A 12,549-nucleotide genomic window follows, 5' to 3' on the forward strand; every position below is an offset into this window, starting at 1 on the left:
ACTCTTAAGTTGCATCACAGCAGAACTGGTCCTACCCATCATACAACCTACTGGACTGAAGCAGAATGAGAAGAAGCTAACAGAACACAGGGACAAGAAATAACAATACTTCATAACAGTCCTGCAGTCACCAGAGGGACAGAGAAATTCCTCAGAAAAGATCTCATGTAAGGTAAAGGTAATGGAGGACTAATACTCCTTATGAGAGAGCAAGCCAATGTCACATACAGTGATACCACAGACTCAGTGGCTCTGCCTTCCCTCAGGCAAAAACTGCAAGGAGCCGGGCTGACAGTGACTGTCAGAGTACCATAAGATTGACAGCAGTTGAGAAGGTCAGCAAGAGCAGAGAGAGTTGGAGGTGGACAGGTGGAAGTGAGAAGGCAGGTTACCAACACTTGAAGCAGCGTTCTGGAAAATAAGTCCCAGACTGGTGCTAATAGCTCAGCTCCTGAGTGCATAGAAGTATGTTGACAGATCCTGAATAAGGAATCCCCTGAAGCAAGTAAGCATGGTGGCAGCCAAGTGCTGAACTGAAGTGCATCCTAGCTCACAGGCATAGTGACTATATAAGCATTTCCTCCCTTCTGTCCTACAGCATCATTACAAATTAGATTCCTGCCCCTGAAACTGCAACAATAAAAGCCACTGCTTTACAGTCTTATTCCAAAGAAGATACAGAGAAATGGGTCATGACACCTTCAGCTGCAGAGCTAATCCATCATAATGCACCATAGTGCTTACAAATTGCTGCCCCAGGCAGACAATGGCAGGCATTTCCAATCAGCCCCAGATGGCTAATATGTGGCAATGTTTTGTAACCTGCATATGCTAGACTACCACAGCTGCTCCAGTGAGCAATCCTGAAATATTGATGGATGCTCTTTTTGACCCAGAACATTGAACACATTTAATAGAGAAGTATTGCCACCAAAATCATTCCCTCCTCTTCCTTTCCTCTACATTCCTAATTCAAAGGTCAGAAGTAAAATCAAGCTCTATCAAATCTATCTGGTTTTCTCATTTTTGGAAGAGATATTTGTGCTTTCATCTGACAGCTCAGTTGAAATATTCTATCCTATGCCAATAGAAAGGATGGTTCTGCACATTAATAAGCAGCACACAAGTGAAATTACTTTCACACCCTTATCAGGAAGTGTATAGGTTCCTTTTGTAAAGGGGTACACATCAGCTGCTTTCTCTGTCCCCAAAACTAAAATCTGGCTTTTATCTGACATATGAAGATGGCATATCGTTTACCTTTATTTAAAAGCTAGTTCTTGGTTTAATGATAAGAAACATTACAAACTCACTCCAATTACTTATGTATGTGTTTGTGTGTACACATGTATTGGTGTATATACTAACTGTCCCACATGAGCTACGGACAGTTTCAAAGGCTAGCCCATGCAGCAATCTTTCATCTGATTCCACCAGACAGAGTTAAACCTTTACTTTGTTACTCATTCTCCCCTCTTTAGAAGCCACACTGCCTACTAGTACTGAATTTGCCCCATTTTCTATGTTCCTTTTTAGCCTCCCACATAATTTGCCTTTGGCATTGTAAATGGTCTGTGTTCTCACTGATCTTTTGCTAATTCAATGATTTTAAGGCTGAAGGGACTGTTGGATTGTCTGATGTGATTTCCTACATGACTCAGTCCAGAAAAGCTCACCCAGGTACTTTCACAATGGAGCCAGTGACTAAAATATTATCCAGTAATCACCTTGTCATAATCTGAGGACATCACAGGACAAAGAATTCACCACAGCCTTTTTGTGATAGTGTCTTTTGGGTGCCAGCATTTTAGAACTGAAAAGGAAGACTTATTTTGCTCTTTTCTACCTTCACTTTCTGCCAGCACTTTCTGATTTTTCTCCAGTATTTTTTGTATACTTGTAGTTTATATTTAATCTTCTTTCTTATATGCAACTATGTGTAGTTCAGTACCTAGGAAAATATAAGGCATTCTGCCTACACTGAAAATCCAAGAGGCTTCACTCCAACCCTAACCATTCTATGATTCTATGATTCTAAGGATGAGATCCTACTCTGTAATACCCTATGGTATTCAAAGAAATCATTCTTGTACCATCTACCATGGAACAAGGTATCAAGACATCCAGTCTTTTAGTAAACAAGTACAAGAGGAGGGAATGAAAGCAAAGTTTGAGCCAGATAGGCACTGAAATGACTCCATGAACAATGTTGTTGAGTATGACTGAGCAAGAATGACTGGATAACTGCTCATTGATGTCCATTAACAAAGACAGATTCCCACCTATTGTAATTCAACATAGCATTGTAACATCCAGGAAAATAATATCACCTGCTAATTCCTGATGGCACACTTACGATACCTAAACTCCCACTCCTTCCTTGTCAGGCATATTTTTATTTCAAGGTGTTTAGAAAATACTTTCCACGAAAACATGTGAAATACTACACATAGGCAAAAATCATCACCTGAAAAATCCAAGGAGGAAAGCACATAGCACGTCTATGAGAAGGAAGGTCAGGATTACAGTGAATGCGATTCCATGCATTTCTGCAGGAAAGCAGTCATAAAGCATTCAGAAAAAGGGCTACAGCCAAGATAACCTGTGAATGCACCCTTGTCCTCTGGGAGTCTGTGTACAGTGCTGCATCACAAGATTTGAGTAGACCAATTTAAAAGGACCCAGAGGATCAGTGAGACTAATCCAGAGAGGAAAAAGAGAATTAACTGAGAGTAGTTTCACCTACAGAGGAGGGACTTAGTGGTCTTCAGCAAGGAAAAGAGCTAATGCAGAATAAAAAGGAATAGTCTATTCTACAGATCCATAAAATAGGACAAAAAAGAAACAGCCTTAAGTTACAGGAAGGAAAAGCCAGGTAAGACATTAGTGTAAATCCTGCTGAGGGTGAAGATGGAAAAGCACTGGCACAGATTGCCTGAAGAGGACACACATCTCCATCACTGGAGGTTTTTAATAGGCTAGACAAACACCTGCCAGGAATGGCATGGATGCAGTTAATCCTGCCTCAGGCAGAGAGATGGATTGATGACTTCTTTAGCCCTTTTCAGCTCTGCTCTATACATAACTCGAATCAAAAAACTAATAAGGAAGACATATTGGAGTCCACTGCACTTACTTTCCCCAGTGAGTTCTGGATCACATTTGCTTGATTTTGTAAATCTGAAATACATTTGTTGGGTTGTATAGCAAAAATCTTTTATATAGATAACTTATAAAGCATTTCACATCATAGCAAATTACAGCTGTAAATGCAAATATGAGTAATACGTAGAGAAAGATCATAATATAGCCTCAAGGTATCATATGGAGTCCTATCTGCTTAGTTTATTGACAAAAGATGAGCTACTCTAAACTGTCAGTGAAATGTCTTGCCATCTTAACTGCAAAATAAGCTATTGTTCTTTCTATTTGGAATATCATTGTCGTTCATTAAGATTCAAGAGCTGGAATTTCACCTTGCAATTTTTTTGATGGTACATAGGGCAAACCATCATAGCTATCTTGCCACTGCGTCACCATCGCTAGCGAAAATATGAAAATTAGTTGGAAAGTACAAGAACTGATGAAGAGGAGGATGAACAGACAAAAACCATGTAAAATAGATATTATTACTCAGAAAACACAGAAGGAGAGAGAACAAGCTCATTACAAGTGGCCAAGATTACTTCTTCCCTGCCACGGACTGTAAAAACCAGCATAGCCATACTGCAAAGTGCAGTGTTGACATGCAACAGCGGAAAATCTCTCCCACTGGTTTTAACTGCAGTTACCAAAAAAAATGCATTTAGCATATTGGTGGTAACCGGAAGTCATTCTGTGGTGTCATCCCCCAGACAGCCACACTTAAAAGAGTTCCATCAGTTCTGTGTTTTGTCAGCAGGATGAACTGGTGATGGCTATGTGAGAAACCGGAGAAAGCCATTCAAAATAGCTGCTAGCATCAGACAACAAATCAGCAAGACTAAAGACAGCTCCAGAAGACCAGTTTTATTGATCTGAATATATTACCTTTCTGTTTACCAGCAGTAGTGAGAATAATGGCATGGTTTAACCGACAAGCCAGTAAATGGAAGTTTATGGTAGGCCCTAGTTCTCTATTCAAATCTAATCACAGGTGCTAGCTAGTATCATTGACAGTCCAGCAGACTTGCTTTCTTGTATACTAGTACTAGGGACACCATATCTAGGACATACTGTACACGTATTGTCCTAAAACAGTTAAAATAGCATTCATTCTTATTCTCAGTCCCAGAGTATATACCCAGACTTGGGCTCCACAAAAGCTGATGGTAGTTCAATAGCTTCATGTTGTGCCTTCACTTGTAACTTGTCACTCATTTGCATGATTTTATGTATGATGACAGGAGCATGCAAAATATGTCAGGATACAAATACTTCATTTCATGTTGAGGCTAAAGATGGAAACACAGCTAAAAATGGAATCATACCATCATCACTGACCAGATTTGAAAAACGGTCTCCTTCTCCAAAGACATGTATTAGCTACAAGAGCACTGGATGCTAAATTGTCTCAGCATATTCTTACACGAACTGGATAATATAATAATAATTTAAAAAAAGAGAATCATTCCCAATAAACCATTAAAAAAAAAAAAAAAAAAAAAAAACACAAAAACAAAACAAAAAAAAAACAAACAAACAAAAAAAAAAAAAAAAACCAACAAACTAAGGCATTTACAACACCCAAGTTCTAAGTACCAGTGTGCTCACTTAAAGGAATCCCTATGGGAAGGAAAACATTCCTCCTTTCTGATTTATAGCAATGCCTTACAGCAGAAAGCTGAAAATGAAAGGATTCATTTTTTAATACAGGCTAATGGACTGGGGCTTTTTCAGCCTGGAAAAGAGAAGGGTCAGGGGAAACCTTAGAGCAGTTTCCAGTGCCTAAAGGGGGCCTGTACGAAAGCTGGAGAAGGACTTCTTACAAGGGTGTGTAGGGACCAGACAAGGAGGAATGGCTTTAAACTCAGAAAAGAGGGATTTAGATTAGATATAAGGAAGAAGTTCCTTCCTGTGAGGGTGTTGAGGCACTGGCACAGGTTGCCCAGAGATGCGGTGGCTGCCTTATCCCTGGCAGTGTTCAAGGCCAGGTTGGACGGGGCTTGGAGCAACTTGGTCTAGTGGAAGGTGTCCCTGCCCATTGCAGGGGGTTGGAACTGGATGAGCTCTAAGGTCCCTTCCAACCCAAACCATTCTATGATTCTATGATTTAATTTTCTCCAGAAAGGCTTAATAAAAAATCCGTTTAAACCCAGGTATGTTATCAAAGCAACCTAGTTAACATAATTCTTTTCACATGCCAGAAAGCTAGTGGGATTTCGGGCATTCTTGTTTTATGATAAATATTTCAATTTAATCTACATATTTGTATATCAATCACCAAGGTAAGAATACTCTAAAAGCAAAGATACATGGTATTTCTCTGATTGTTTCTGGCTTTGTCAAAATCTCTAAATAGCTCCGTTTTCACACCTCATCTTTTGTTATCATTAGATAACAAAAAAAAAATTCAAAAAAACTCATCTTTACCCTAGAGCTTACAAAGTTTTTTAAAGTATTTGATTGGATTTTCCATAAATGAAGCAATAGTCCCCTCTTCTGGACTGAGGTAATGTTGCAATTACTGCGGAGAAACCACTGTAGAATGAAATTCCTGCTAATGTTTACTGAGGGTTTGGGGCTTTTTTCCTAATTACAGTAACAAGAAAAGCTTTCAGGTCTATACACAAGTCAACCACACAAAGAAACAGAGGTGAAGAAATCAATGAAGTAATGGATTGTGGAGTTTTGCATTCAATTTCAGCTGAAGGCGCTGATAGCTACAACAGCTGTAAGTAAGGATCTGTCACCATTTCAGTAGTGAAACACGAATTCCCTGGAAAGCATTGACTCACAAACTCTCAGTGTTTCTTAAAAAAGCTGCACAAATCACTGAACTGGAAGGAGGAGTTTATTTTAAACAAGTGTTTGATTCAAGGTCTCGTCCTTTAGGACCTGAACATCGGTTGTATAACCAAAGTCTAGGTTCGAAACCACCACCCACTGAAAGAAGAAACACTGACCAAAGGAAATAAGGCAGAAAAATCTCAAGGGCTCAAATTCACAGAACAAAATGGCCCCTCAAAGACACCAATCCTCATCTCTACCTTGAGCAAAGTATTAGGAAACAAATCTGCAAGGGAGCACAAGCGTCTGAAAATAAATTTTGTTCTCTCCCAAGTTTTAACATTTTGTTTGCAAAAAACAGCCCACAAGAGTAAAGTATAGAGTATGGAAGAACTGGAGGAACTGAAGCATCTAAGGAACCTGCATCTGAAGACGAATGGCAGCTAGCGTCAATCTTGCAAACAGATGTTACTGCAGTCCACTGCAGAACAACACATACAGGGGATTTGACACTGCCAGACCTGCTTCACAGACCTCCATGACTCTTGCCTTGATGGCACGGAAACCTGAGGGCCTCCAGAGAAGCCTTCTTGTGCTTTGAGAAAAGCAGAGGACAGGAAGGTATGAGGTGCTTCAGTGGCTGTCATGCAGCCTCACCTCAGCCTGTTTTCCTCCGAGGGGCCGCGCAGGGACAAGCTCACCATCAGGAACTGCCTTAGTGCAGATGACAAGCAGCTGGACCCCAGCACAAAGCCCAGCCAAGAGCCCATGGGCTCGAGGTCATGGCGGCCCAGAAAGCTTTCCACCCAGAGTGGGGCAGGGTCTCCAGTGGGGCTAGGAGGTGAACGGGTCTTCACCTGGACACAGAGCCCATGCATACCCCTTTTCCTTCTTTGTCTCATCCCTCTCCTCCTTCTCCTTCCCCTTCTCCTTGCACTTTCCCCACCCCATGGCTCAGGGAGCCAGGACCTCCTCCTGTTCTGATCTGGGGCCTTCAGTTTGCACGAGGCACATAGACTACACACCCCCAGCAGAACGTCCTCCATCCTGCAGCTGTGGCCAAATGAGGAGCGTGCCACAGCTCAGGAGCTTCTCTGGCAGCTCCAGTCACCACCTTTCATCCCCAAGGATGCTGCTTGGCATTCTTCCCTATGGAAGATTTGAAAGAAAGCATCTGGGCTGGTGGAGACGAAAGCCCTGGGGTCGTGCAGGTGCCCAGCAGCAGCCACTGTGCCCCATGCACACAGCAGCAACACTCACACGTCCTGGGATGCCACTTTCTCCCTGCTTTGCACAGCCAGCTTCATTACCTGGTGGTCAGGTCACACAGCAAGGCAGGCACGGCACCGCGCGAGGGCACGCAGCTCCTGCCTCCCTCTGGGGAGCACCCTGCCCGCACGGCCTGCAGCAAGGCTTGGCTGCTGGCTATGGGCTATCATAGAATCATAGAATCATATGGTTATATTTGGAAAGGACCTTAAAGATCTAGTTCCAACCTTCCTGCCATGGCAGGGACACCTCACATTAGACCAGGTGATCAAAGCCCTGTCCTGCCTGTTGCTGTGAGGAGCTGCAGGCTGGCAGAGACTGCAATGACAACAACATCTTCTTATTCTGATTTGAGCTGCCCCATCATGAATGCCATTGACCCCTTTCCGGCTGCCGCTGAAAGGCATGTGGTCTGGGCTGGACACACGGGACTGTGGGTACCAAGAAGACACCAGGTGAGCTTTGTCCCTCTCAGCATGTTCCTGGCAGCAGCCATGTGGCCCTTCACTCTGGAGGCCATTGCCCCCACCTCCTGGCCAAAGCTGACATGCTGTGTCCCAGGAAGCTGACCTGGCCTTTACCCAGGATGGACGGCACTCAGAGGCGGTGACACCATGGCCAAGTTCCTGCACTTTCCACCCATGTCCACGCAGATGCCAAGGATCAGCTGCTGCAGAGCTCACTGAAGGAAGGGCCTGTACTTGTGCCATGGCAAGTGTTAACACTTGGCCAAAAAACACCCCAAAACAGAGACTGCTCAAAACAGCCCCTCTTAGAAATAAAAGTGCCCTGCTGAACAGAAAGAGTGAGACTGTGGAAATATCATGAAGATATTTAACAAATACTTTTTTCAAGGTGTTTTTTTTTTTTCTTTTTTCAAGACTCTGCAAACTCTGAGTGTTCACAGTGTATTAGAAAACTTGCCCAGAGCCTGGTCAGTCTCCAGTGTGCCCTGTGAAGCTAGTCAGGCAGAAAAGACAGATATGCTTGTGTTCCATTTTTTACTGTGCTTGATTGGTTTAATAATTGGCTGAAAGAAAACACAGTAAACTTTAACAGGGAACTGGGCCGTGGCCAACCTTTTCTGCTCTGAGGTCTAAAAAATAAGTGATCCAAGAGATCCATACTCCACAAATTAGTAACCCAATGCTTGCTGCTGGGATACGTGATAAAAAGCTCATCCCACACATACAAAGGAGCCTGTGGCTACAACAGCCCTGTGAGAGGAACATCTTCTATAAGGACACAGCGGTCACCTTTAGCCAGCTGAAGAAACAGGGCTCAATAGTTGGAACACTGACCTGCTTTTTCTGGTTTTGAATTAAAATGAATAGCCAAACATGTCACTCACAGCTGTCTTCCAGTAGGGAGAGAAACAGGTTTGAGTCAGGTGTTTCTTTGTATGTTCTTTTTATGAAAAAATCCCAGATGCCTGTTCCATCACTACGAGATGACCCAGGCTAGACACAATGATTTTGCTCCTTTCCAGTGAGCAGGGGCACTGAAACTCAGCTTTTCTTCATTCTATAATGCTGCATTTCCACTGATTTTCATAACATCATGAAATCCCTCTGGCCACAAGGGCCAGAGGCAAAAGCACTGTTAGTGCCTCAGTGTGAGCTGCTACAATTCACTTCCATGTCCCTAAAAACAACTAAGTCCCTTTTCACCACCCTTCTCAGATGAAAGGCAGGCATTCTCATCTGCCCCCCACTTTTTCAGGGTGCTTCACTTCCTTGAAAGAGAGCTCTGTATCTAGCTTGAAGATGCCTGCAACTTTAACCTCACCACCACCAAAAGCAATTGGGTGCTTGCAGGCAGTCAAAATTTATGACTGCAGAAAACTGTGCGACACACCTCAGATCAGAGTGTGTCCAAGCCTTAGGAACACCAGTGAATTCCCGCTCCCTCCCTGGAGTCTATTTTCAAGAAGTTTCAGCAGCAGTGGAAAGTAAAATCAGTTCCTTATTTTCCAGCTCTCTGTAAATGCTGTTATTTCCACCACTTTTGAGGCTCTGGCTGGAACAAAGCATCTTTGCTGAGTGTCCTTGATCGTGAAAATAGTGCTTGAGCATAGTTCCACTCAAATCTTCCCGAAGAAGCTGCCTCACAAATCATAATGCCTGGCAGGGCAAATGAAGCAGCATCAGCTCCATGCTTGCTTCTGCTCACAGCTTCTCAAGCATGCCAGGGGTACGCACCCTCAGGGTGGGAAACAAAATGAGAATGACAACTATTGTGTAGGTTTGAGTGGAGTTTATTTAGCAGTTGGCAGCTGGCCTGGCGTAGTGGGCGAAGATGTGATGTGGCTCCACATACAGCAGGCAAGTAACACTGCAGGCCTGTGTTTTGCTCTCTCCGTGGTTCAGCACCCATAAACCCAGGATTCCTCTGCTTTCCACACCAACACAAACACTGCTGCCTTTTCCAAGGCCTTGATCAGAGCAGTGAGCATGTGTCAGCCCCACCCACAGACCCATCCCAGGGCAGTGCCTGCCTCGCCACCCCTCCCAGCGCAAGGTTCCTTAGAAGAGAAACAGGTCAGGATGTCACAGTGCCCTGATTGCACAGCTGGGGTACATGAAGTTCCCAGCACCAACTTTCTCCAGCAATTTCCACCTTTTTTTGTTTTCCTGAGACTGCCTTGAGATATGTTTTATCAAACAAAAGTTACACCCTGAATGCAGCCGTGAATATTCCCATGCCCTAAACTGGGATTGATCAACAAACCTGTATAGTGGCAGGAAGCTCAGGGATGGGCATAGACTATGCAGTCATGTTGCTTGGGGAAGAACAGGAGGAGCCACCAGAGCTGTCTAAAGAAAGCTGAAGTTATCTCAATGGAAAAGGGAGGGTGAATTTTGTTTTAGATTAATTGCTATATCAGTTAAATGATCAACTGGTTGTGCAAGTGTCCTGAGTTAATCAAAAGGCGTGAATATCTTCCTAAGCCAGCCAGACCAGTGTGGCACTCAGCCCAAAATAAAGCATAAAAGCTGAGCAACCAGCAAAAAGAACTTTGAAGAGAACTATGGGCTTGAGCTGGCTTCAATGCACATATTTCTTACCAGTGACTGGAGATACGTAGCATCATGATGGTATATGGCAATTTTGTCTGTATTCTGATTCAACTGGATGTTGTAAATGCTATATTGTGCTTGAATTGTGATTGCTGCGTCACTCTGCTAAATCCAAATCCCAGCTAACAACAAATGTTTCCAAATAAGTAAATTTGGTAATAACACATTAAACCGTCCTCATGTGGAATATCTAAATGAGCTTGGTCAGAATGCATTGGACAAGAGAAGTGCCAGGACTGCAAGGCAGCATGGTCAGGACACTCCTCGTCAGGAGGTTTGCATCTCCGAGGGGGGGCTTGGTTTACTCAAGACAACATGCACATCACTGTAATACAGGACGATTTGAAATGGCCACCCCTTTGTAGCATCAAGTGCACATGGGGAATATGTGCTTAAGACTGTGTACAATGTCTATTGATGTAAGGCCTCAACTTCATGCAAGAAGGGACAGCAGGTGATATTTCTGTCTGACCTTGATTCAGCTTAATTTTTAGCCATTTCAACACTGCAGTGATAATAAGAAACCAACAACCTTGCATGTATGAAAAAGTAGAACTCTAAATACATTTATTATTCAGTTACATTTGTTTTTCATTGCACAAATTTGGTTTTTATCCCCATGGTTTACAGTTTTTTTACAAAGCTGTTAGGATTTTTAGAAACTATTAGAATGATCACTCAAGTCTATTTAGGCACAGTTTATTAATGCATAACTGCACTTTCTTCACTTTTTTCTCTGTGTGAAAGATTTATGGTTGCATTTAAGCTCCAAATTGAGAACATTTCACAGTCTACGCTTTTACAGGCATAATGTCTAAAAAAGAAGTTTTGATTAAATAGCCTCACCTTATCAAATTTTGCCAGCAAAGCCTGAATGAAAGCAACTTCTTTTCCAGAAATGCTGAAATCAACACAACCCTAAGACAAGAACCATGGTAGCTGGCCATTTTCTATGCTAGTCAGTCAGAAGATAATGAAGAAAACAGTCCTCAAGAGGATTTAAAAATCCCCTGGGAAAATTACTCGTAACTTGGAAATAATTTAAATAATTTATTCTGTATGAAAAATAACAAAAACAAAACAAACAAAGAAAACCCCACAAAAACACAATGCAGCAAATAAAACACATATGGTGACAAGGATGTGTCCTATCCCCTGGAGTGCTGAGGCTGTATCAATTGCTCTCCTTTCTGACAATGATAGTTTGAAAACCAGAGTACCATATCCCTGGGGCTACTCTCTGTGAAAATGGCTTTGAAGTTTGAAGCTGTCAGGCCTGTTTGACATGGCTGAAAAACTGTGAGCTTCTCGATTTTTTACGTAGCTCTTCTCTTTGGTGAGAAAGCCTGACTACTTCTGGTGTAATATTCATGTATTTTCAGGATTAAAGCTCTGTACTTGGGTTGAGCTGCTTCTGCATGTAACCGCATATTGCAGTGCTCGCAGGGCACAGGAAAGTCCATTCTAGAAGATCTGAAATGAGCTGAAGTTTATTTCAACAACTTTGTTATATTTTTTATTTTTTTTTTACAAAAAGAGTAGTGTTAATTGACCGATGGTAAACGACTCCTCCTGAATCACATGAACAACTACCCGCTTTCTGTAATGCTGCAGAAAGAAACAACAGTATTTGTGACTTTTTAGCACCCACAGCTGTTGTTGCTATTGAGAAATGAATGGAATATTTTTGAAAGCGGGTGACGTGTTTGCAGCAGGGAAAAAGAGATGCTGGAGTCTTTGTGTGATTCTCTTGAAAGTATTTAGTGCCCGTGAGCTCCCTGCTGGCTATTGCTTTCAGGGATGACCAGAGGGGCATCTCACATGAGCACAGGCAGTGCACAGCTTTTAGTCCCCTTGCTAAGGATTCCTGTCTTTGGAAATTTCTGACTACAGAGATACTTAAATTTCTTTAGACTTTGAGAAAACATTAGACATCAGGCAACTAGAAGGGGATAGTATTCATTCCTGCATGTGTCACAACAAAGGTGCACGGATACAGGTTAAAAAGCAGTAGCTTGCTCTGCTTGGGTTTAAGACACCTCCATAAGCTCTGCATCTGGGACATTCCCACTCTGGTGCTGCTGCTACGCTCAGATCCCAGGGCAACAGACAGTGCACTCTCTTGCCCCACACTGCAGGAGCAAATGGGAAAAAAACCCAGGGACCGATGAGGCAGGCAGGTCTGTGCCCTGCACGGGTGCTCTGCACTGTGGGCAGGCTGCATAAAAGCTGGTCACAAGTGTCAGCCCTGAAACCAAGGATGGGGTGCATC

Source organism: Psittacula echo, assembly GCF_963264785.1.
Source record: "Psittacula echo genome assembly, chromosome: Z".
In the NCBI taxonomy this organism is placed as follows: domain Eukaryota; kingdom Metazoa; phylum Chordata; class Aves; order Psittaciformes; family Psittacidae; genus Psittacula; species Psittacula echo.